This window comes from Triturus cristatus, chromosome 10 (assembly GCF_964204655.1).
Source record: "Triturus cristatus chromosome 10, aTriCri1.1, whole genome shotgun sequence".
In the NCBI taxonomy this organism is placed as follows: Eukaryota; Metazoa; Chordata; class Amphibia; order Caudata; family Salamandridae; genus Triturus; species Triturus cristatus.
This window is the reverse complement of record NC_140593.1, coordinates 1,094,232,164-1,094,257,820: the sequence shown is the minus strand read 5'-3', so window position 1 is coordinate 1,094,257,820 and position 25,657 is coordinate 1,094,232,164. Positions and strand designations below refer to the sequence as shown.

At 43.0% G+C, this 25,657-nt stretch overlaps 1 protein-coding gene across 6 annotated transcripts in view; it reads left to right on the top strand.

The window, feature by feature from the left end:
• The window catches only part of LOC146796628 (uncharacterized), a 142,201-nt gene that overhangs the window by 66,004 nt on the left and 50,540 nt on the right, over positions 1-25,657 (top strand). For 2 of the 6 annotated variants that reach the window (XM_085629292.1, XM_085629291.1), the window contains 2 exons: positions 2,104-2,141; positions 6,944-7,034. The gene's annotated coding sequence lies outside the window, so the exon portion shown is untranslated. Of the gene's footprint in view, positions 1-2,103; positions 2,159-6,943; positions 7,035-25,657 lie in introns of all 6 variants that reach the window. The other 4 variants (XM_085629288.1, XM_085629289.1, XM_085629286.1 and 1 more) reach the window with 2 other exon arrangements.

Here is a 25,657-nt window from a genome sequence, read left to right as displayed (position 1 = left end):
ACGTGCAAACACACCCACTACTAGTACACACATTCCCCATGCGTGCACTGCACAACACTTGACCCTTCATGTATTGAACCTCTTGCACGCACACATACACCCAGCACATGCTTTCACTGTGCACGCACTGCACAAAATTACATCTCTCATGTAATATATCCCTCTCCGGTATACATACACCCAGTCGCATATTAACATATTCTAGGGCACAGGAAAAGTGATAGATTTCGGCGTGGGACGGTTCTGCTTCTGCAGAGGAATCATTTTCCAGGGTAGCACTGCAGGCTTTTAATAAAAAATGCTGCCTTTCTCCTAGTTTAAAAATAATTGCTTGTATGAGGAATCTCATTCACAGTTTTTCCTCCATCCCTCCCAGCAAAGGTGCTTAGGGGACCATGACAACTGCTCCCCATCCATCTCAGCTGCAAATAAGCCAAGTGAGCAAAGTATCAGATATACTTTTTGTTGCTTATGTGTTCAGAGTAATACACCCACTTACCTATGCATACACCTGCATGCCTTAATAGTTAGCACTGATGTGAATGTATGTGTAAAGTATAGCTTAATGGTAAATATGACCCCTGTGGAAAGCTCTCTATATTTATGACTGCAAACCCCTGCTCTCTCCTTTCTGTCCCATGTTTCATGAACTTATGCCTCACAGGTATACACAACCTAGATTGAGGAATCCATCCACTGCGCATACCCTGAAGTGAACAAAGCAGAAAAAACACCATCACTGACCCATTCACAGGGTACAAGCCCATCCACTTTTGTAAGTCTGAGGACAACCGGTTGATTTGTGACCTACAGTGCCTACACATTGTCTTCAAAAAATGAGCCATGAATTCCTCCATGGGTAGTTAGTGTTTTATGCAGTCCATGAAGCCAAAAAATATAATCTAAAACACGTCCTGCTAATTCTAGGACGGTAGGCAGCTTCTTCAGTGGAATAAAGGGCTACATGTATTAAATGTAGGAATCGTGATGTTCTAATTGCAATGTTTTGCAAATCACGATCAGGAAATCGCTATTCCTAATTTATGAAACTCTTAAGGATTTCATTAGCAATTCGTGGTGGGTCACAAATAAATCAACCTCATGAATATTGATGAAGTAGGTCACAATTTGTAACCGCTACGATTCGCTGCCATCATAGGGAGGGTGGCTTGCTGGGGTCAGCAGACGACCATATCTGTGATTGCTTTTAAATAAAGCAATATTTTTTTTAATGCAGCCTGTTTTCCATAAAGGATAACGGGATGTGATTAAAAATAAAAAATTATAAGTTTCATTTTTTATTTTTTAAGAGTAGGCAGTAGTTTGTGGGACTGCTGCCTGCTCCCAAAAATAATTATTCAACCATTCTCAAAGGGGATGGCCTCGAGGGGACACCTTCCCATTTGCAAATTGGTTACTGCCAACTTTGAGTTGGTGGTAAAGTGCAGAGGTTTTATGACCACATTTCAGTTGCAAAACATTCGTACATACCAATGTGAATCGGTATTTGGAAGGAAAGTCCCAAACATGCCCCTTCCAAATACTGATTCGCAAACCCAAATTGTGATTCAGTAACAGGTTGGCTATACAGCATTTCGAGTGTAAAGTTACTCAAAAGTGTAGACTTACAAGTCTCCTCCCCCTGAAACGGAGGCTGGAGCCAAAATGACAAGTGTATATCACTACATGACAAAAAGGAGCAGTACCAAGTCTAGCACCACATGCAGCCAACCACTAATATTGCAACACCCTTCCATAAAAAATAATGGAGGCAGGGACTTAAAATGGAACCCATAGAAAATTATTTTGAATTCATATAACACATTTTGTTCAACTAAAAAATATGTAAAAATTAAGTTGAATATTAAAAAATATCTATTTTAAAATGATATATTATTTATTAATAATATATTTTAATAACCCTTTTTAATTTACAAATAAATGTAGCTTTCATTTTTTGAGAAACATTGTACACAAATTGCAGTTAATTCTATGTTCAACGTGTAATTTTAGAAACATAATTAGTAATTAGCCAAATTAATGTAATTATTTAAAAAGTTAATTAATAGTCTAGACTTACTAATAGTAACTTTTCATTTCTAGGCAGAGGTTTGTGAAACCGGAGTGGAGATCTCTGTATGGTAAAGTATAGGCAAAAGTGTGTAACATTTTATTGAGCTTGAAATAGTATTTTAATGAAAATTTTAATGTAGAACAATATAAAAATTGTGTTGCATAAAAAAACTTAATTTACATTTAAATGTAATTATTTTGAATATATTAAATTAAATTAAAATTATTTTTCTGAAGTCTAAATTATAAAATAAATTGCCACCTAAAGAAAAACATTTTTTATATTGTATTCAAAATTAATTACAATTGGTATATGGAATGTGAAGTAATTTATTTATATTTTAATAACAATTGATGTTACATTGTTTTTTACATTTAAAAAAGATCATTAGCCTAAATTAAATTTAAATAAAAAAGTATGTTTTGTGTGTAGATTTCTGAGCATTAAATTAAATGTATTTATATAGTTTAGCTAGTTTCAATAATTGAATTGAATATAACACGTTTTCCTGTGGTGTTTTGTTTTAAGTCCCTACCTATTACTTTCTATTTATGGGTCTTTGCATACCAGTGGTTGGCCATGTGTGGTGCTGGACTTACTCCAGCTCTGAATGGTGTACATTTACAGCTTGTGTCGTTTTTTCATCTTTTTTGGTTGTAGTAACTTTAGCAGGGAAGTTTGTGAATAGCAACAGTCTTACCATTTTGTTAGTTGGTGCCCCCCTCACTAAACCTATCTTTATGCCTTCTTTAACCGCTCTCATTTTGTTGTCTGTATTTCTCATTTCCAAGCCACTGCCGTCTGCCCTTCCCAAATTTACTATTAAAACATATACTTACATGTGTGGACTCTCCACAGTAGGAGTAGAGATCTCCACACAGAAAAAGATAGGAGAGGTGGCAGAACCTCTGCATGTTGTTTTGTGAATAGCCGTCTGTAGTACGTTAGTAGGACTAGTGTAGTTCTACTAAACGTACTACAAAATGCAGTTTGTGAATAGGCCCTTATATCTTTAAAGTCCCGACATGCGGGATGAATGAGATCCTCCTCCTGAACTCTTTTTGCCACTGGAGTTTCTTATTTAACACATAGAGGCTGATTCAGAAGGGTAAATATACATGTGTACATTCACTTACTTATAGATCTACTCCTACACCTAGGTGTATCCCTCCACTTTTTTGTTATTCACTATTTCCATGTGCAGATTTACACCTTAGTGTTGACTTACATGTCTCCATCTTCTCTAGTGAGGGAAAGGAGCCTCCTACTACTGAATTTACAAATGTAAAGTTACTACTTGGAACTTACCTATTTTTGGTGTTCTTCGCCACTGGGGAGATCTCTTCGTGAACTTTTCTTGGATGTGTCCCATTCACCTCAAGCGTATAATGAAGAGTTAGAACCTTTTGCTCTCTGAACTGCCATTTGTAACTTTAGTTGTATTACATTTAATGCACTACCAGATTGATGGATTCCGAGCACTGCAAGAGGTTTGCATTGAACAGTTTTGCATAACCATATATTATGTAATGAAAACCTTAGATATTAAAACCAGTTTGGCCTTTGAAGTTGTATAGAGATTCCACAACATTCTCGTGCTTCTAATGGACAAGTAGGGCTGGTCAGTCAGTAACTTGTCAATGTTTTCCAGACAATTCACTGACTGACTCTACACCAGCTATGCCCACCTTTAAGTCCACCTCTGCAAGATCTCCTTCTGTAAGTTTGATGCACTGTTGCTTTTTGGTTATGGGAAGTGATACCAGCTGCATCTCTGTGCCTTTGAAGCAAGTATTAGTTCACAACATTATGGTCCAATGTTCACTTCATGGATTTATCATAATCTTCTCTCTAAGAAAATATGTATAAAGGCATTCAAGTTGAGTTTACAGTTTATTTTATATAGATGCTAAAATGTTACTTCATCAAGAATATTAATTCCCATCCAGTGCTACTTTTCTAACACTGAAGAAAATATCACACAGCTCCCATTCCACTAGGCAAGACAATCTATATGAATATTTGTAAGAAATCATTATCTGACCATGTGTCATTCTGCTTTCTGTGGTAATTACAATTTAACAGTTCAGAGAAGGTATTGAATAATTAAGAGCTGTTTTGCCTTTTTCAATTCTTTCTTGAGAAGCTGGAATAAATAAGCTAAAGGTGTGCATTCTATGTGAGAGCCAAGCAGCTCAGAGTGGTGCACCTGGACTAAAAAAGCATGAACCAAATATGTTTTTAGAATTATTATTTACAAGAACATTGGGAGATGTCAGGTCCTGATGGTACCAACTAGAGATAGATCAGTTCCACTCATATGTCCATGGTGCCATATTGCATTGCATTGCTCGGGACAAATATACTGATGATACCAGTTTTATAGGAGAATATACTTGGTGAAAGAATCATCGACAGACTTCAACCTGTGTACTACTCACAGGAACAACAAACACTGGCAAAGCCAGTAGGTCGAGCCTTTGGGACCTATTGGCTTTGCCAATGGTTTTAGCTATGTTGAGCCATATCCCTGATGCTGTACAAAATGGCTAAAGAAGCATGGGTGCGCCTATATAATGATGCAAGTGCTTTTTTGAAACTTTTGTTTACTGATCCAAGTTGGATTGGTAAACAAAAAGAAGAAAAAAGTAGTAACACAATACAGATCAGAGTTGAAGTCACAGATGGCAGGGTTTGGAAAGCAACAGGAGGGTGGGGGAAGCAGCACATGGTGGGAAGAAGCAAAATGGGCATGCACAGAAGTAACACAAGGGCACAGGTGAGGAGAAAGCAACATGGAGGGGGCAGAAAGGGAAGCAAACGGAGAGAGAGGAATGTGGAGCCGGAGAGGGTAAATTGAAGAGAGAGAGCACAACGTGGAACTGGGGTGGAGAAGCACACAGGCGAGAAAGCATTGCGGGTGGTGAGATCCACACACGGGCAACATGGGGTGCAAGGCGAAGTATACAGGAAGAGGCAAAGAACAAGTGCAGCAGAAGAGAGAAGTACATGAGGGAGACAGCAAGAAAGGGTTTCCTGCTCTCAGCAGGTGTGTGCCAAGCCCTGCCTATGGTAAGTTGGTTAATTGAAAAGCCAGATCTTCAGCTTCTTGTGGAATTCAAGAAGAGAGGAGGAGGCGATGATGTGGAATGGGATGCCATACTTTAATGATGTAAAAGAATGCCAGTCCCCCCAATCTGGCTCTTAATATGCGTGGATGTGTGCAGGTAGGAGTCCTGTGGAGCGTAGGCATCTAGGTGGGCTGTGGAAGGGGATGGGACTGTTTAAGCAGGTGTGGCCTGAGTTATATGTGGTACCTTGAATGTGTCTGAGAGCTTGAATTGGGTGTGTTTGTGTATTAAGAACCAGTGGAGTTCCTTGAGATGTGGTGTGATATGAGTTCTGTGTTGGAGGTTGCGGATGAGTCGTTGTCAAGTTCCAGATTGTTTATAGTCTTCTAGTGAGTTGCTTGGTGATACCAGTGTAGGGAGTATTCCCTTAGTCCAACTTGCTGGTGACTAGGGCATCAGTGAGTTTCGCTAGTGTTGCTTGGGAGCCATTTGAAGATCTTCCTCAGCATCATGAGGGTGTGGAAGTAAGATGAAGTAACAGTGTTAACTTGTGCAGTCATGTCGGGTTTACTGTCGACGATTATTCTGGGGTTGCTGGAATGGGTTTTGGATGTGGGTCCGAGTTCAGCTGCCACCTGTCCCATGATGAGGTGTTCTTGCCGAAGCTCACTACTTCGGTCTTGTCAGTGTTCAGCTTGAGACAGTTGGCTTTTATCCAGTTAGCGACTTCAGGCAGTGAACTTGTTTCTTGTGTAAGGGGTCTTGTCCTAGAGGAAGAGTACACGTTGAGAGTCGTTGGCATAGGAGAGGATGTTGATGTTGTGGGAGTGGATGATGTTGGCCAGAGGGATCATGTATGCATTGAAAAGGGTGGCCTGAGCAATCTTTGAGGCACTCCACAGATAATTTTGCAGGCTTTCAAAGAGTAAGGTGCCAATTTGATAGCTTGTTTTCTGTCTGTTAAGAAGGAGCAGTTCCAATCTTGTGCAGGCGCTTGATGGATGGGGTATGACTGTGTCAAAGGCCGCAGAGAGGTCCTTGGAATGAGGGCTGCTATGCTCTTCTGTCAAGGATCATGCATATGCTGTCTGTGCTGGCAATGAGTGCTGTTTCTATACTGTGGTTGAGTCTGAATTCAGACTGCATGGTGTTGAGGAGCTGGTAGTTGCTGCAGTAGCCCGTGAGGCATCAGTTGATTAGTTTCTCTAAGACCTTTGCTGGGTATGAGTTTGTATTTGGAAAGCATGGCTGGTTCAGTGGATAGTTTCTTGAGCAAAGGCATGGCGGTGGCATGTTTTCAGATATCCGTGAAGTAAAGCTCATACAACGAAATTAATAAGAAGCAAGCACATTAGAGTGACAATGAAGCAAACCAATGTTACTCAATGATCTGGCTCTAAGACCATTTTAGTAGGTAAGGCCTAAAAATTAGATGTTACTGGGTAATCAAAACCGGCTTTCCAACTTCCTACCTCATAGCAGAACCTTTCTCTGCAGCAGTGGTGCTTCATAGCATGTTGTTTCTCTGGTAATTTTACTTCCACCCTGTTCCAGCACCATGCCAAAGAGAGCTCCCAATAATCTCTATTGCTTAGTATACAAAGATCCTTCTCTATAGATTCTTGATATGATAATTAGTACAGTGTTCAATCCTATAGTATGTTGGTTATTAAGCTAAAAATGTTCACATAGATGCTTCTCTTTGATGCAAAATGTGATAATCATTTTGATGTTCAGTGCTTTTAACTCTGATTTGTGCTGCCTTCTAGTTCATTAAGCATTTCTTTCTTATATGCAGAGGTGACTGGGCACTGAAAGAGTCATGAACTTGCAAGATCCGCTTACCCACTGAAGTCTCCCGCTCTGAGTTCTGGAGTTCTTGATTACGAGTAAGTCCAGGCCTTGGTACAGACTGTTGCTAGAAGACCACTCTACAGAATTGCTCAGTACAAATCAAGTTTTGGGATAGGGTAGGATTTTTATACCACTCTCTTTAACATTTGCAGTCAAAGGTCTATCAAGAGGAAGCTTTGAAATCGTACTCCTCCCAGGAGCAGAGGTTTTGATGCTGCTGATGGGACCACATCAGAGCAACCATTACTGAATGTGCCCCACTGTTTCATGTCTCCCTTATTGATCCTTCTGTACTTATTGCTATGGCAGCTGTGCATCTGCTGGTCCCACATAGTAGCCATGATGATAATGTGTCCCAAGTTTGCCATGGTAGCCATGTACCTGACAGCACCTTTAAATATTTCTCTGCCTAAATCCTCTTCACTGGCAATGCCTTGTTGCTAAACTGATAGTGAAACTGACAAATTAGACATAAAGAGGCCTATTAGGATGGCGGGCAAACTTTTGTCCGCCCGCCACCCTAGTGGTGCTGGGACCGGCCGCCAGTGTTGCGGCGGTCCCGCACCGGCAATTAGGATGCCACCGCAGAGGTGGCATCCTCTATTCCCAGCATTGTGGCGGGCAGTGCTCACAGCACCGCCTGCCACGATGCTGGGAATGCATGTCATGAATTGGTATGCACAAGTTGACAGGCACCGCGCGGTGCCTGCCACTTTGTCCGTGCCAATGCAGGGGGGTACCATAGGTACCCCCCATGTGCCCCCCCAACATCCTGGGGGCCCGCAACGGGCCCCCAACTGCGAAATCCGCGTCCCTTTCTGTGGCGGCAACGCCGCCACAGAAAGGCATCTTCCTGCTCCCATCGTAATATGGATGGCAGTGTCTAGCAGACACCGCCACCATATTCAACCCTTTTCCGCCCAGTCGACTCGTCGACCGGGCGGAAAAGCGGCGGACGGTCTTCCTGTCCGCCACGGTACCCCCCGCCATCATGATATGGCAGGGGGGAAATGGGATGTGGGCGGGGGATGATGTCGGGTGGAACACCACCGCCATTCGGGTGGTGGCGATCCGCCCGACATCATAATAGACCCCATAGTGTTGTTTCCGTGGCTGGTTTTCAGGATTGCTCCCATCACCATTCACATTCTTCTTCTCTTCCATCAGTCCTGTACTCTTCTCCACCCTTTCACTATTTTTTTCAGGTCTTTAGCTCCTCTTCTTCTCTCTCTGCTCTCGCATCTGTTCCCCCTTTATTCCCCATCTCTCAGTACAATAAACATGTTCTCCATTCTTCTCACTTCTGTAACTTTTGACTCTTTGCCATTACATTTTCGGCTATCTTCTCCATGTCTTCCTTCCTCCCCACATGCAGTCCCTCTTCCTTCTCTCCTGTCTTTTAATGCTTTCCATTGGCTACTGGATCTTCCATCACGCTCCCCTCTCACCTCATCAGACGGCCCACCTTGTGAAGTCCCCTGCTCTCCAATCACATCCAAACACTCCTCTTAACAACCTAGGCACACTCACTACACCCATTGTCTCATTATTCCACATAACCACATGCTCCATATGCTCACTAATGCACCATCATTGACTCACTTTTCCTCAACCAACAAACCCCATCCACTCACACTCGGCCGGACATCTTGATCAAATCGGCACTCTTTCACTATATCCTATAGTCTATTGTCACAAGCTTGCACACAAATATGATCGCCCCTCTGCACTCCCATCACACCAAAAACTCCCCAATATGTGTTTCTCTCATTACACACTCTACATACTATTATAAAACGCTCAGCACAATTTTCTTAGATACACCTTCTGAACACATCCTACAATCATTCAGCAAAATTCCCATATGCCCTTACCAGACCTATCATCATCACCCTATACTGCCACACCACACCCTATCACATACCTTCTTGCCTAGAATCTTCGTTCTTGCATAGACCTGTTTCTCCTTCACTCCTCTCTTCTCACTTTTTCCTTTCTTGTCACCACCTGTCTCCCCCTCACCCCCAGTCTTCTTTTCTTCTCTTCCTTGCACTCCTTTCTCCGTCCTCCTTTTTGGAGCCTCTTCCTACTCTCCTTTGCACTCTTGTGCTCCTGCTTTCCTGCAGTTCATCTCCCATTGTGTTGCTCTCCTTTCTCCTACATCTTTCTTGAAGCTTTATCACACCCTTTCTCTCACTCTTATCCCTATTTTTGGCTACTGCTCTCTCTGTAAGATACCCCTAAAGTCACTAAATTAACCTGTTCCTCCTGGTAGCTGTGGAACAGAGCAGACATGATTAATTTGGGGCAATGTGTAAAGTATTTATGCAGTACTGAAATAGTAATACAATTAAAATACCAAACTATAATATTCCCAAACAGAATTAAACAGAGTCAAAATTAATAAACAAATTGACATAAATCCAATAAGGGGAACCAGAGTCCTGAATTTTCAAAGTTTTAAGCAGAAATAGCGTCAAAAATCACTAGGTGATAATGATAGTCTATGGTTGTAGTAAACCAGGACCTTAGCACAAATTCTGGCTGATCGCAATGGATCATGGCTCAGATACACCAAACAGGCTCCTCCAAGTCAGAGATTATACCTTCTGACTCAGTCTATTAGGTCCCAATCAACCACAGGAGTATATTTCTAAAGTGCCCCAGAACCTCAGTGGAGGCACTTAAGAGATTCACAGGAAGTCAGGCAGAGGTCACTAGCAGGGTCTAGTCCAGGCTCCAGTTGCCACTGGTCTGCTGGTTACTTCCAGGAAAATGTATCTTGCAGCGTGTTGTGTCCCAGCAGCCACACAGGAGTTCACCCAACTAACAATTGTAAGTCCACTTCTTTGTTGTGGGTACAAGAAGAAGCAGATCCAGTGCTTCGGAGTTCCTCTCAGGTCACGGACAGCAGGTCAGTTCCTCTTCTGATTTTCTGCAGGCCCAAAAAGTGTTCTGAAGAGGATGTCTGGAGGTGCCACATTTATATCTGATACCATCTAGTGGGTGAGAGTGACTCATGGGCACTTCTTAACCAATTGTGTAAAAGTTCCCAGGGGTAACCCTACCTACTTTTTCAATCATTCATGTTTGCCTTACTGCAAATAAACCTAATGGCAATGGGAAATCACCAGCATCCTCTTGCATCAAACATTAAAGTCCAGTCTGAAGCAGGCAGTGTACCCACAACAGACCCAGAGACAGAAGTCTAGCAGGACAAAAACATGACCCTTCGGCAACCAGGCAGGGGATCCAAAAGAATTGTCTTGATATCCTGTTCTCTCCCTTTCAAATCTGCATCAAATGTAACATGGGGCTCCACAGACCTGTCAAGCAGGATTTGAGTTGGGGGTCACAGGATACTCACATCCCCCACTCTGAATATTCTCTGTAGTTCAGAGGATTTATCTATGCCCATTCAGGTCAGCTCATTGTTTTTTCCTGGGAAGTGTTTAACACCTCATTCACGTCTGGGCTGGCATTGGTTAATGCTATTTATCCATCTAAAGTTCAGGCAGGTAAAGGGTAAGTCTCTAAAAGTTACCTTTCCTTGATATTGTTTAACAATCCAACTTCACCATTTAATGGGATTTTTAATAAATATTAAAAATAGTGGTGTAATTGGTTTCTAGCTGGACCCATTCCTGAGATATAGTATTAGGAGTTTAATCTGTGTTCTGGTTTTCTACATATGGCAGCTAGGTCTACCATAGTGAAAATAGCTTTTAGGACCTTGTCATGGAAGGGACATGTTAATATTACATTTCTAAATGTCCCACTTTTAAATACCATGTTTCCTACCGTGTGGGCTACAAAACTTACACAGCAGACTTACTAATATTTAAAAAGGAGGTTTTTATCTTGCAAAGAAGGTTATTTTAACTAGCCACACTGAGTTTTTATACTGCAGCAGGCTTCACGGGTTGGGCATGAAGCCATGTTTGCACTGCCACTATAATAGATATAACAATAGATGGTCCAGTCCTCAAGTGGCATTTAACTTCCACGGCCCAGGTGCACTTTCTACACCTTATACTAGGGACTTACAGTGAAGTGCCAACAAGGAACAAGCCAATTCAACTATGTTTAGACAGGGAGTACCAGCACTTCATTCCTTGGTGAGCAGGGGTAAAGTGCACAGTGTTCTAAAGCTAGCAAAAATATAGGGTCCAGCAAAAGGTGAAAAAAGTGGGGTGACCATGCAGAAAAGACAGAATTCCTAAACTCTCCATTTCTCTACTGTTTCTTCCATCCTGCACTTCACATCTCTCTTGATTTTTTTATAGTCTCCACTCCTCTAGTGCCTTCTTTTTATTCTTCACCCACCCTAAAAACCACCTTTAACCAGCCAAGACCAGATGATGACACAACACAATAGAACCAGCAAAAAAGTGTGATACAAGGTAAGTGCATATAACAAAACCAACTTCACACCGAATAACATTGAACCACTTCATTGAAAACCACAACACATAACACATTGTCTCACCATACAGCTCAGACCCACTAATATAACACTCCAGAACTCACCACATACCTCCTTACACATTCTCTCATCCTAGTTTATCCACACAATACCAAATGACACACACAAAACACCTGTCATTCCACCATCTGGTAAACCCTTATAAAAAAGGCCAGTCACACAACACAACACAGCTAATTACACTGATCTCCAATGACTACTGAAAAACACTACATCAACATTCTTGTGAATAAAATTGATCCACATTCTCCTACATTGCACCCAAGACATGAAATGACCTACCTCACACACCAGAGACTCCTCCTCACTATTTGAGTTCCACAAGAAGCTGAAGACCTGGCTCTTTGTGTAAACACCCTGGGGACCACAAACCTACACACCTACCCAAGCACCTGGAAACCCTCTTGGGAGATTAGTGTGTTATACAAATCAATATAACATAACAAAACAATGGTTAATGTTTATGTTGAAATACGGTACTTGAAGCACACACAGGTGCTATATGGCAAAACATCAGTAAGACATGCTACAAAAAACAACTGACAAAAATTAAGTACCTCAATTGTACACACTAAACACTCATACTGGCCAGTCCTCTCACCCAAAAATCATAAGATTCAGCCTGACTAATCACCCACACTTGTAACATACACTCTAAATCAACAACTACATTTTCTAAACTATCACTGACTCTCAGTATTCACATGTTTAGTCAGAGCTTGCTGTTATTTTAGAATGAAGCATTACAGTAAAACAATGTCTGCAAAAACTTTAGAACTCTCTTCTTCAATGCCAACAGCTTTATATAGTTTGTTGGTCGAGAGGCTTCTCCGACGAGTAGCATGTGAGCTACTGGTAGCTCTCCAGTTACCTGCAAGAAGCTCGCTTGTGTGCAGCCCAGACAACTAAATTGGAAGCTTTTGCTTGGATGAAATTTTTACATCTATAATAAAAACGGAAAATCAAAAGTAGTTCCAAAATATATTTAAAGCTGAAATTTGAATAATCAAGCGGCCCTGGGAAACATAATACTCATATGATTCCCTTGGTGCCAGGAGTATTGCAGCTGATGCTGTTATGTATTACTCATATAGAGACATTTCAAATTGATAAAGATTTTTTCCATTACTGTTGGCAAGCCTGCCTGATGCACTGAGGTGATCACTGCTGATAATGTTGCATGAGGAGGCCACTAATGTAATCTTGTCTGATGTGGTCACTATGACCAGCACTAATAATATCAGTAGCTCGGGATGTCTTCATTGAACCTAAGTAGCTCTTGTTACAGAAAAGGTTAGAGGCCCCTGGTCCTGGTTATGCAGAGTGCAAATAACTAGATTATTCATGTTGTTCAGCGCACATTTTTCACTCTGGCACAAAAAAAACATTAATATTAACAGTGCAAGGAAATGCACTCTTGCGGCACACTCAATGTACACGTTGTCCATTGTGCATACCCGGCCGCGCTGTGATGGAAGTGTCATGATCCAACTGTAGGGAAATATTATGATCTGAGGGTGTTTCATTTCCCAAGATAATGTCTACAAAATCTGGTTTCAAGTATTTTTAATGTGTTTTATTATTCTTATTCTTAATGTATAAAGCGCAAAGGGCCCCTAATGAACAATATAGAGTTGTTGGGCTTTACAGAATAACAACTGTGACAATTGTCATTTAAACAAATGCACTTGCACTTTAGTTTTTATCCTAGCCATTCTGTGCCATTTTGCTCCTACCCCCCTACCGGGACCCATGAGGCTTCCAACGGACAGGCCTCGTTGTAAGACCCGTCCCCTTTTCTTCTGCATATAAGCATCGCGTGCAGTCAACTCTATCCCTAGCGCGATTTTACGCATTGAGTGTCACCACTACATTTCACCTGCGTTCCGATCATTGACTACTAGTCACTACTGAGAGGACGACGAACCGTTGTCCTTACACCGATATTCTACTATACCTAGGTGCACAATTTCTCACAATTTACTGCACCTGTGGTAGACCTAAAGGCACTCACTTGTCCTTTGAGCACATCAGTTTTATTGTGCTGATCCATTGAGCCCGTTTTGTGTGACAGACATTAATAATTCTTTTATGTTTTGTCTTTGTGTTTGTTTGTCAATTGTAACCATCAGAGTAAACTCGTTCCTCTCCCCATATTAACTTATCTGGCGGAGGTCACACTATTTAGTGTGCTTTTTTTGATTTTTCACACATTAGCCCACGGTTGGGTGTACCTTAGAGCGTGCACACCACCGGGTCTACGCACATCCCCCCCTGGTCCTGACGAATGCCCGATTAACAATCTCTGAGGCAGAAACATGTTGACCGCCACGGAGTGAACCAGGTCCTTTATTTTTTTGACCCTCACTCCTTTTTATTCCTTGCCTTTTAAGCAAAATTAATAAAGTTTCCTTTTTGACTTAATTGGTTATTTTAAATTCACTTTCCCCACACAACCAACCCAGCTCCGCAGTAACCTGGCGTCGCAGCACACTGGGATGACATTCGGTCGTCCCAGTGGAAGCCCGATGATGAAGCATGTCACCGACCAGGTTGGTGAGTGAGGGCTTTTCATACCCACTGGGTATTATTCTGTTGTTGCCAAGCATATTCCAAATGAACATAACGGTTCACAGGGAATCTGAGGCTTGTGGCTCGATTGATTGATGTACCACATTGATTTGAGTGCCCCCTTATTATACACTGGCTTCGTTGTTTATTGATATTTAACCGAGGGGACTAGCCGTGTTGATCCCTTCCTCTCCTGTTGTTTTTGATAGTTCAGCAGCGCACAGCTGTGAGAGACTTTATTTTTATTTCCTCGCCCTCCCTAAATCTGAGGTGGGTTTCTTCCTCACTGCATCATTTCCCTTGAACTCAGACAGTATGGCCTCCCTTGGCCTGACTTTCTCTGACTCTGAGGTGGATGCTATTCTAGCACGCCCCTCACTTTTCGCGGACCCATCCATATCACAAACAGTGACACATGCTAGTGAATGGGAACAACTCTCTGAGTTGAAGAAAAACCGAATCCGCACAATTCTTCATGGTACGATCCTGACGGAGTACTTACGGACCAACACAGCCCCAAGGGGCTTACTAGTTACCAACGCCCCACGCATCTTTCTGGAAGATCCCACATTCAGAAAAGACTGGGCTATGATAGCATGGCACTGTACTAGAGACTGGTTAGTCTTAATCATTAAAACAGCCGTCCGACTTTCTGAGGCGATTATGATTGAGATTACTCAAACTGAAACACAATTTAAAGCCACACTCACTGGTTTCAAAAAAAGACTTGATGAACTTAACAAAGACATCAACGAGTACAAAGACAACCTCACACAAAGTAAGATTAACCAATTTCAGAAAGACCTCAAAAAATTTGAATTTAACAAAGTATACCCCTATGCTGACCCGGCCTTTGTGTCCACACGTAGGACCGAAATGAACTCCTACGGGACAGACGATGATTCCTCAAACAGCAGTGGCTCAAGCAGCGGCAGCATCAGACCATCAAGAAGGGGTAGACAAAGAGGAAGGTCACGTCCCTTCCCTAATCAAGCGCCCTGGGTAAGCTTCCCCCAACAACAAGGTCCTATGGGCCCACAACCCATACCTTTCAATTACCCATTTGGCCCGCAGATGGGTTGGAATCCAGGGTTTACTTCCCCAATGTACCCCCCCAACCCCTTTCCACAGCCCCATTTTTTAGAGAGGGGCCAAAGGGGAAAAGGCCGGCGGAGAGGGAACAACCAAAGAGTACACTGGGTACAAGACGATCCAGTGGGAAACCACACACGGAGCAAACAAGCCCAGGAACTGCTGGCCTCGGGACCGAGCACTTCAACAGCCTGATCGTCAATTTGTCAAACAAGACTTTGACAGACCCTGAGAGGTCGGTTTTGGAAAAGGGATTGGGTTTTGTTCCTTCAGCCCGCCCTGACAAATTTCGCCTTCACTGCGAATTGGCAGCATTTTTTAGGAAGCTCAAACTCAAAGCTTTTTTCGAAAGTCGAGTGAACAATGATAACGACCTGGACGTAGGGGATACCCCCTTCCGACCACCGTCGACTTTCAATCCCCCTCCACACACCATCCCTGTGGAGATCACTACCTTCGAAAGAGCAGTCTTCACTGAAATTGAGAATACTATCAGCCCAACTACCTTTAAAAATTTGAGAGCGGAAGAGTATAGAGCGATCACCTCTCTCCGTGCGGACAAAACCTTGACTATAAAACCAGCAGACAAGGGAGGCGCGGTGGTGCTCCTCAATTCTACCGATTACGATCAGGAATGCCTCCGCCTATTGAACGACCGCCTCAACTATACACCACTGCCCAATGATCCATCTGAGGGGCTTAAAAGAGAGATCTTTAATGTGGTCGAAGAGGCACAAACACAGGGTGTCATTACCAGAGCCGAAGCACGATTCCTTACAGAAGGCCCGGGGAAGACCCCCTACTTTTATACACTCCCTAAAATTCATAAAGAGAGAGTCCCTCCACCCGGACGCCCCATTGTCTCGGGGATCGACTCTCTGCTTGAACCTCTTTCCCAGTTCTGTGACCATTTTCTAAAACCTTTGGTCCAGAAATCAACCACCTATCTAAAGGATACAAAGGACCTTCTGAAATTACTCAATAACACGACATGTTCAGAACACACTATACTGGCAACGTTGGACATAGAGAGCTTATACACAAGCATTCCCCAGGACGAAACCATCAGGGTCCTGGAAGAATCTCTAGACTCGATTCCCTGGGAATACCACACAACTAAAGAGTTTGTGTTACAGTGTGCCACTCTAGCCTTGAAGAGAAACTTCTTTGAGTTCAAGGGTCAACTCTTCCTCCAAACCACGGGTACTTCCATGGGGAGTACCTTTGCTCCAAGTGTAGCGGGACTGTACGTCTATGCCTTTGAACAGAAGTTCATCCTCCCTAATTCAAACCCCTATCGCTCTTCCATAGCCCTATGGAAGCGCTACATTGATGATGTGCTCCTGATCTGGCAAGGTAGTGACAATACCCTCCAATCCTTCCTACAATGGATCAATACCCTGAACCCACATCTGAGGTTCACCCATACATATGACGACACTGAGGTTGTATTTCTGGACGTGGTGATAACAAAAGTACGAGGGTCCTTTCAAACCAGGACCTATTACAAACCCACCTCAAGAAACAATCTCCTCGATTTCACCAGTTTTCACCCGCGTCCACTAAGGGAAAATCTACCCTACGGACAATATCTCCGCTTACGTCGGAATTGCACCACCCTGAGTGATTTCAAGAGCCAATCTCAGGATTTAACTACTAAACTGAGTATGAGAGGGTATCCCTCACCCCTCCTATCCAGAAGCTACAAACGTGCAAGAAACCAACCGAGGGATGTACTCCTAACAGACTACACAAAGGATACTACCTCTATCCCACTTACGTGTGTCACCACATACTGTTCCCTTTCTAATCAACTCAAAAAGACCATCAACAAACATTGGGGTATAATCAACAGCGCAAACCGCAACTGGGACAAACCCCTCTTCTCATTTAAACGCGCACAAAGCCTCCGCAACAATCTAGTACACACACGACCACTGCTGCCACGTGAGACCCCAATGAGATCTATAACGGAAGCTTGGGGCCTCCCTAAGGTCACTGGGCATTTCCCCTGCTCTGACTGCAGTGTATGCCACCTGACCACACATAGCAAAACCCTTGAGCTAGAACCTAACAAGACCTGGACCCAAAGGGGTCACACAAATTGCAACACTATGAATGTGGTCTACCTCATTACCTGCCCCTGCGACCTACGATATGTAGGGATGACGACACGAAAGGTGCGACTCCGGATATGTGAACACCGCAGTAACATTAGGTGCAAACGCACCACAACCAGAATGAGCGAACATTTTCTCTCTGCAAACCACACTACCAACGATCTGAGATGGACAGTGATAGAAGAGATATCAAGCGGTTATAATATCCCCAAAGTGCTGTTTGAAAGGGAACAGAGGTGGGTGTACCGTTTGGGGACTAGCCTCCACGGACTCAATGACAATGTCCCTTGGGGTAATATCCTTTAATGTCCCCCACTTTCTTGTTTATCACCACTCACTATAAAAAATACCCCCTATTTTTACCAACTTTCTCCACCATCTGCCAACACCATTTGGCCTAGGGGTATATGTCGTCTTAATTGATGACTTCTTAATTGATTACGAATTGGTAATCTTTTTGTTCCATTGCTAAATATGATTCACCACTGGTTGTCCATGCACGCATTACTAGATATCTCTGAATTCCTGCGCGTGCCCATAACATCACTCCAGTCAATTTCACCTCCGTTTCTGTACTTTAGCTGAGTTGCACACACACGGGGCTTTGTTTCTGGTCCGTTTAGACTCCCCAGTTCCTGTGCCAATAACGGTCTATGGTATCCGTTTCTTTACTTAAGCTAAGCTGCACACGCACGGGGTTTTGCTCTCGGTCTGTTCAGACCCCCATAGCGCTGGTGTCAATAAAGTTTGACGGTACTTCACACTCCGATCCCTTCGTTGCCATCGCTACTAAGCGCAACGAACTCTCTTGCCTTTTTCGTTTTCGCCGCTCTGATTGGCTCCCTATGGGCCAATCAGCTAGCGAGCCTGAGCTATTCACCCTATCAGGGTCAAGCTCTCATCTCTCCACTTCACCGGGGATTCACCTCGAGGTCCCTTTTAAGAACACGCCCGCTCAGGGTGCATTACTCTCCGGGCCCGGCAGCAAGAGGCTGTTTAGGCATAACGCGGGTTGAGAGCAGCAAGGGCGTAAGTAATACTAAACCGCTCCTCAACCAACAAGGTAAGCGATTTTCCGCTTTCTCACTCGTTCGTGATACTGACACGAACTCTGTCTTTCTTCCTTCTCCTCTTTGATGCAGGGTGTGCCATTTTGCTCCTACCCCCCTACCGGGACCCATGAGGCTTCCAACGGACAGGCCTCGTTGTAAGACCCGTCCCCTTTTCTTCTGCATATAAGCATCGCGTGCAGTCAACTCTATCCCTAGCGCGATTTTACGCATTGAGTGTCACCACTACATTTCACCTGCGTTCCGATCATTGACTACTAGTCACTACTGAGAGGACGACGAACCGTTGTCCTTACACCGATATTCTACTATACCTAGGTGCACAATTTCTCACAATTTACTGCACCTGTGGTAGACCTAAAGGCACTCACTTGTCCTTTGAGCACATCAGTTTTATTGTGCTGATCCATTGAGCCCGTTTTGTGTGACAGACATTAATAATTCTTTTATGTTTTGTCTTTGTGTTTGTTTGTCAATTGTAACCATCAGAGTAAACTCGTTCCTCTCCCCATATTAACTTATCTGGCGGAGGTCACACTATTTAGTGTGCTTTTTTTGATTTTTCACACATTAGCCCACGGTTGGGTGTACCTTAGAGCGTGCACACCACCGGGTCTACGCACATCCCCCCCTGGTCCTGACGAATGCCCGATTAACAATCTCTGAGGCAGAAACATGTTGACCGCCACGGAGTGAACCAGGTCCTTTATTTTTTTGACCCTCACTCCTTTTTATTCCTTGCCTTTTAAGCAAAATTAATAAAGTTTCCTTTTTGACTTAATTGGTTATTTTAAATTCACTTTCCCCACACAACCAACCCAGCTCCGCAGTAACCTGGCGTCGCAGCACACTGGGATGACATTCGGTCGTCCCAGTGGAAGCCCGATGATGAAGCATGTCACCGACCAGGTTGGTGAGTGAGGGCTTTTCATACCCACTGGGTATTATTCTGTTGTTGCCAAGCATATTCCAAATGAACATAACGGTTCACAGGGAATCTGAGGCTTGTGGCTCGATTGATTGATGTACCACATTGATTTGAGTGCCCCCTTATTATACACTGGCTTCGTTGTTTATTGATTGGGCTTTACAGAATAACAACTGTGACAATTGTCATTTAAACAAATGCACTTGCACTTTAGTTTTTATCCTAGCCATTCTTAATTGTGATTTTAAATAGTAAGTTATGTTTCTTGCTGATCTCTTTCGTGTTTATAAGACTGTATTTTGAAAAAAAGACTCCTTAGAATCTGGTGTACGGAATGTTTTTTTTTGTTTTTTTGTACCAATTCTAGTTTGAGCACTATTGACAAGGAATTATATGTTTTATGGTATTATAAACCGAAATAAAGATTGTATGATGGTGATGGAAGTGGGAGGCAACATCCTAAGAAACAAATTTGGAACCTGCACATGTGATAAAAAAAACTTCTTTTGTTTTTTTACAAATTGGGCAATGTAACTCCTCTAACCTAGTACTTCACATTTCGAAGTGCAAAAAATGGGATGAGGTTAAAAGCAAATCATCCATGTCAATGTGTACAGAAGAAATCAGTCAGAAATCACTCATATTCGACACCATTAGCGCTCACGCCAACTTCCTCATTACTACTCTCTCCTTTCCACTTTGAAAAACTTGTGCACTTGAGTTATGAATTGGTGGAACAGCCAGACTTTTCACTAAACAGGCTAAATATCAGCTGCAGAATGAATGCTCGCTGTTGGACTGACCTTTTCGAGCAGTCTGGCACTGCCAGATGGGCCTGCTAGAAAGGGCAAGTATTTGATTATTTTTTTTGTATCGTGAGCAAAAATAAATAAAAAAAAGGCCACACACTGGACCTTTCAAGCTTGCCAATATGGCAGTGTGAGACTGCCTAAGGCCAGTTCAATATTGTCAGTGCTCTAGGGGCAACTGTCAGCCTTTCATCTAGTTCTCTCACCATCTTCTTTTGATGGGAATTAAAAGAACTGGTTCACACAGTTTTGTTCCTCTTTCATATCAATCTTCCCCCCCCTCTCACTCTGCTCTCTGTTTCTGTGTGCCTTCCCACCTTGCGTCCTTGGCTATCTGTATCTGGGTTTGCCGCTGCCACACTTTTTGTGCTTCTCTGCTCAATTTTCCTTTGCCTTCTCGGTTTTGTATGTTTCTACTTTCTCTTTTTTCCTTATCTCTCAGTGCCCTAAGCTCTGTGTTGTGCCCTATCATGACACATATCCCGCACTCCACTCGTATCATGCTGCTCTCCAACAACCTTCAGACTGCTGGGCGTGGTGGGTAAGCCCAAGTCTAACACACCAAGATGCGGATCACAAGTGCAAGTGTGTTAGGTATGATACTTATCGCACCTGATAAATAACAGTACTCTGGGGTATATGATTAATCAGGTGCAATAAATCCCACATATTATGAGTTTTCCCTTAAAATGGGGGCTAATCTGCAGATTAATCTGTATGTACTGGTATTTATAGGGCAGGTTTGGCCTACTGAAAATTATTGGGAGATGCAGTGTTTATTGTACCCAGTGTATACTGATTATGATAAAGTCAGAAAAACTCATACTTGTTATATGTGCAATATAGGATGCAGTACACCCTTCCATACATTATAAGGATATTGCAAGTCACCGAGTAGTTCCATGACAATATATATTAATGAAGGTCATGGAACTCCAGGTGACTTGCAATATCCTTATAATGTTGAGGAGGAGGTACTTTATTCCTTATAATACATGGTTACACCATCACTTTTCCCAAAACCACTTAAAATCTTGGGGCATTGCTCTTTCATATGAAGAGATCTTGAAGATTAGAAGTAGAATCTCTAGTGCAAAATGAAACACACAAAAAATGCAGTTAGATATTTGTTCCAAAAATGTTTAATACAAGTCAGATTTTAAGAAACAAAATGTTGTAGCTCTGAATGTGTAGAAACAAGCAGAAAGATTACTTCATTTGTATAATTACCTAAGGCATGCAAAAATAAACATGTTGCCATAAATATCTCCTTTCTGCTCATCACTGTCCATCTAGGAAAACAGAGCAGAGGCAGGAAAAGCCATGTTACATTTTCCTGTTTTTTAACCGCAGCTTTAATTATGCTCTGTGTCCTTCCTTTGACCTTGGCTGCTGGCTCTGGCAGCAGGCACTGTGACGTCAGAATTCAACCCTAATAAGTTATTACAGTTAGCAGCTACTACATTTGTTTATTATAGAAGATTGGGTGTGTCAGAAGTCACCTGTAACAAGGAAATTAGAGACCAGTTCAAACAGGGCTTTCTCAATCCCAAGTAACATAAGGACATGCCACACTTATTGGAATTTATGGGACCACTCATAATGAGTTCAATAGTCGAATCCGGTCAGTCAAGCAGCCTATTGGCCAAATATTTCTCTGCTCCTGCATTAAAATGCACTCACAAAGTAGGAGTATGCACATTCCCAAGGGCAGCAATCAATTTTGCTTTTTAAGATTCCTGGCAAAAACACACAAAAAAAAGTGTTGGCATCTGAAGACTGTATCATAAAACATGCTACTGTGAGCCCTAAACTAACAGTTTCAACATGTTTTGATCTTTTGTGGCTTTCTAAATTACCTTACCGTCTACCAACAGAGCCTGGGTTACGCATGGTTGCCCACATTGTAGCAAAACTTTAAATTAGAAACATGTTATGGCTGAGTCGCAAAAGCATTTATGAGTATAGGTAATAGTGCTACAGGAGTACTCTTTTATGTACCCTTACATGCCTTTGTGAATCAGCACCCAAACATCCAAATTCTTATTAATAAAAGTGCAAAACAGGCACAAACCTTTGTGTTGCAACAATTGTATACAATTTGATTGCCTTAATATTTCCATTTTATTCCTATTTTAGTTGTTTTGGGGCCAATTCACAAAGCCATGCACGAATAGGTAAAAGGATACTACATGTGTACTCTTTTGTGTACTCCAAAATGCCTTTGTGATTAGACCCTAAAGTATTCCCATGGCAGAGGAGGTGAAAACAGGAAACTTTACAAAGTACCGTCTCTGGTAATTTGCTCCAGGCTGTGCTAAAGAGTTACTTTGAGGGCCCAGTGGTAGCACAGGACCGATAAAAGGGGGTTGTCATATTTGTATTTTTATTTTACAAGGCCCTTTGTAAAATAATTGCAGGATTTTTACAAAAGTGCAAATTTGAGGATTTGTTTTGCCAATTGCAAATTCCTGAGTGATTGACTAGTGAGCAAGACATTTTTAAATGGTATTTGCACTGGACAAGCTGCTAAAATGCCACTTGCAAGCTATGTTAATGTTGGGGCAGATAGACAACATTTTCATGCAAAGCAGCACTGTAAAAAATTGAGTTATTAGTTGTGCATGATGGAAGTCCTGTGTAAGTAATACGTCCACAAATGTCTCCTTACTGGCAACCTAGTACCCCATTGTAGCACTTGACTTTCTCAGGGTAGCAAAGCAAAGCATTCCAAAGCCTCCTCAGGGGAGGTGATGTGGATAGTAGCAACCTCTGTTCGCTGGCACGCATTAACAACACTCAATAAATCAGTGTCCAGTCATTGCATTTTCTTTGAAAAAGGAAAAGCACACTTATTACAATTGGTTGCTGTATGGGTGGAAAGTTCTGGACTTGCGACGCTGCAGTTGTTAGGGCCCAATTTTATATGTGGCACAGTCCTTGTAAATGGCTACACCCAAGAGCCATTGAAAAGTTTAGGTTAAGAAAACGATGGAGGGTAGTGCCTTCTTAATTGGTCCACGTCAGTGGATAATCAATATCAGAGACATTGCTCGAATGAAGATCATTTGTGTTGTTTTTATTTATCTTTTTATCAAAGGAGCGCAAAAATTTCAAATTGTGAAGAGAAAAACAAAAGCCGACACGTGTTTCGCCCTAGTGGCCCATTGGCCGTGGGCTTTTTCAAGGCGGTGAATATTAATCAACACAGTCTTCCTGTGAGAGTAGAAAAGACGTCTCTGCGGTCCTCGGGAAAGTCGACTAGTGAAAGGAGCTGTCAACAGCTCCTTTCACTAGTCGACTTTCCCGAGGACCGCAGAGACGTCTTTTCTACTCTCACAGGAAGACTGTGTTGATTAATATTCACCGCCTTGAAAAAGCCCACGGCCAATGGGCCACTAGGGCGAAACACGTGTCGGCTTTTGTTTTTCTCTTCACAATTTGAAATTTTTGCGCTCCTTTGATAAAAAGATAAATAAAAACAACACAAATGATCTTCATTCGAGCAATGTCTCTGATATTGATTATCCACTGACGTGGACCAATTAAGAAGGCACTACCCTCCACCACTTATTACAATTGCACTGCTAAATTCTGAACATTTGTTTACATTAGGAAGATGAAATACATTTGGTAACACCAATACGTCACATTATACCCCTAGATGTTCATGACCCCTATAAGCACAATACCCCTAACTATACAGATGGATCATCCCAATTTAAGGGGATGTCATTTTACATAAATCAGACCTATTGAGTTTGTCAAGGGGTCATCGGATCGATATGTAAAGCTAGCCTATTAGCTTTGTCAAGATATCACCACATTACTCAAAGCAATAATCACTTATTAGAAAAAACATGTTCAAAAGCACCTATTATTAACATAGGATAGCAACGTTCATCAGTAATATTTGTTAATAACATTCTCTAAATGAAGCATTTCAAACCAGTCCCAACCATCTGTGTGTGAAAGTTTCTTCACAGTTAATGTGCCACATAATGCGGCCATAGGCCTAACCACCAGCGGTCCCTGCAACTTCAGATCAAGAAAACAAAGGTACTGTTTAAATAAATGCTGTTCCTCTCCTGGGGGGCTCACTGAAGCTTAGAGAGTGTAATAGCAAAAGCCTTAAAGGGGGGGACGAGCTGCACCTCATACAGTCCCTAAGATGCTGGAGACATCATTGGTGGTGCGCCTGCCCTTCTCTGGGACATCACAAGGCGGGTAATGTGCAAATGTATGCCCTCATAGGGAATTATGGGGTGCTCCTTGCCAGTGTTGCTGAATATTAAATGAGCGGTGTACACGCTATGTACTGTGGCTGTGCGCCATGGTATTTTTCCTTTTCATTTATTTTATATTTGAAGTGGGTGCCCTGGCTCCACCCGGAGATGCCACAGCTGCCACCATCATTGGGATCTGCACGGGGAGCCCCAAGGCCCCTATGACCACAGCCGGCTCCACGCACACACAGCTCCCTTGCTGTGCAGGAGCCGCCACAGACATCTCTGCTCCCCCCTGAGTGGAAGCAAGCTCCTTTGTTGCTTTGCTTGTGAGCAGGAGCGGGCACATTGTCGTGAGTGCGGTGAGCATGGACAGGAGGTAAAACGGCTGGTGTGACCTGCCCACAAACATGGACACAGAGGTTGGGAAATGCACCAGACCGGGTGGCCTTTTTGCTTCTGTTCTGGGGTGTGGTGTCCCCAGAACAGTACCGATTTGCAACGTCCCTGGGTGAGGGGATCCCCAGGGCCATATGAGCCTTAGGGGAGGGGGTCTAATACACACCCCTGCCCTAAAATGTTAATTGGAATGACCCCTCTCCTGCTGATGGGTTCATCTTGTGCAGCTCGTCTGCTACCAGCCAGCAGAGCACCCCCCTGCCCCCACTCTCAAGTCCCAGAGCCTCCTGGCTGTCTTGCTGAGCACCTGGGGAGGAAGTGGAGTCTAGATCACCCAACTGGTCCTCAGGGGGCATGAGAGGGCCAGTCCCAGAGGCTCTGAAGAAACCATCTAGTACTAGGGTTGACTTGGACACAAAGGCTTTAGCAGGACATCAGTTGGCTTCTCATTCCAGTTTTCTGTGATTCTGCTATTGTCGCCTTCCAGGTCTAGGGTCTTGTTCTCTGTCTGTTCCTTGTACAATGGTTTATCTGTGGGGTGAAAGGTTCTATATGCCAGGCACCCCTGGCCAATACTAGCTTGCACATCATCCCCCACTCCCATCCCAACCCTCCGGCACAGCATCCTGGGACAATCCAAATGCCGCTGTCAAGTTTTCTCAGTGAAGAGCTCCTCTGAGGTCAGCAGCTCCACCCTTAGCTGACATCACTGCCAGAACCATACATTAAAGCTTCAAAGGGGAGTCTCTGCTGTGTTTTCTCCAGATGACTGCGCTTCCTGCTTTGTTCCATGGGCCTGGGCTGTCCCAGCCAAGGTGCAGCGTGACAGCCAATTATCAGATGCAGATTTTCCACAACCCCATTTCCTCTCGCAGGAACTAGGTCAATCACTGATATTTGCTACCTTTGTGCAGAGTGACCTTTGCTCCCCCAGCTAGGGAGCAGAGCAATTAACTT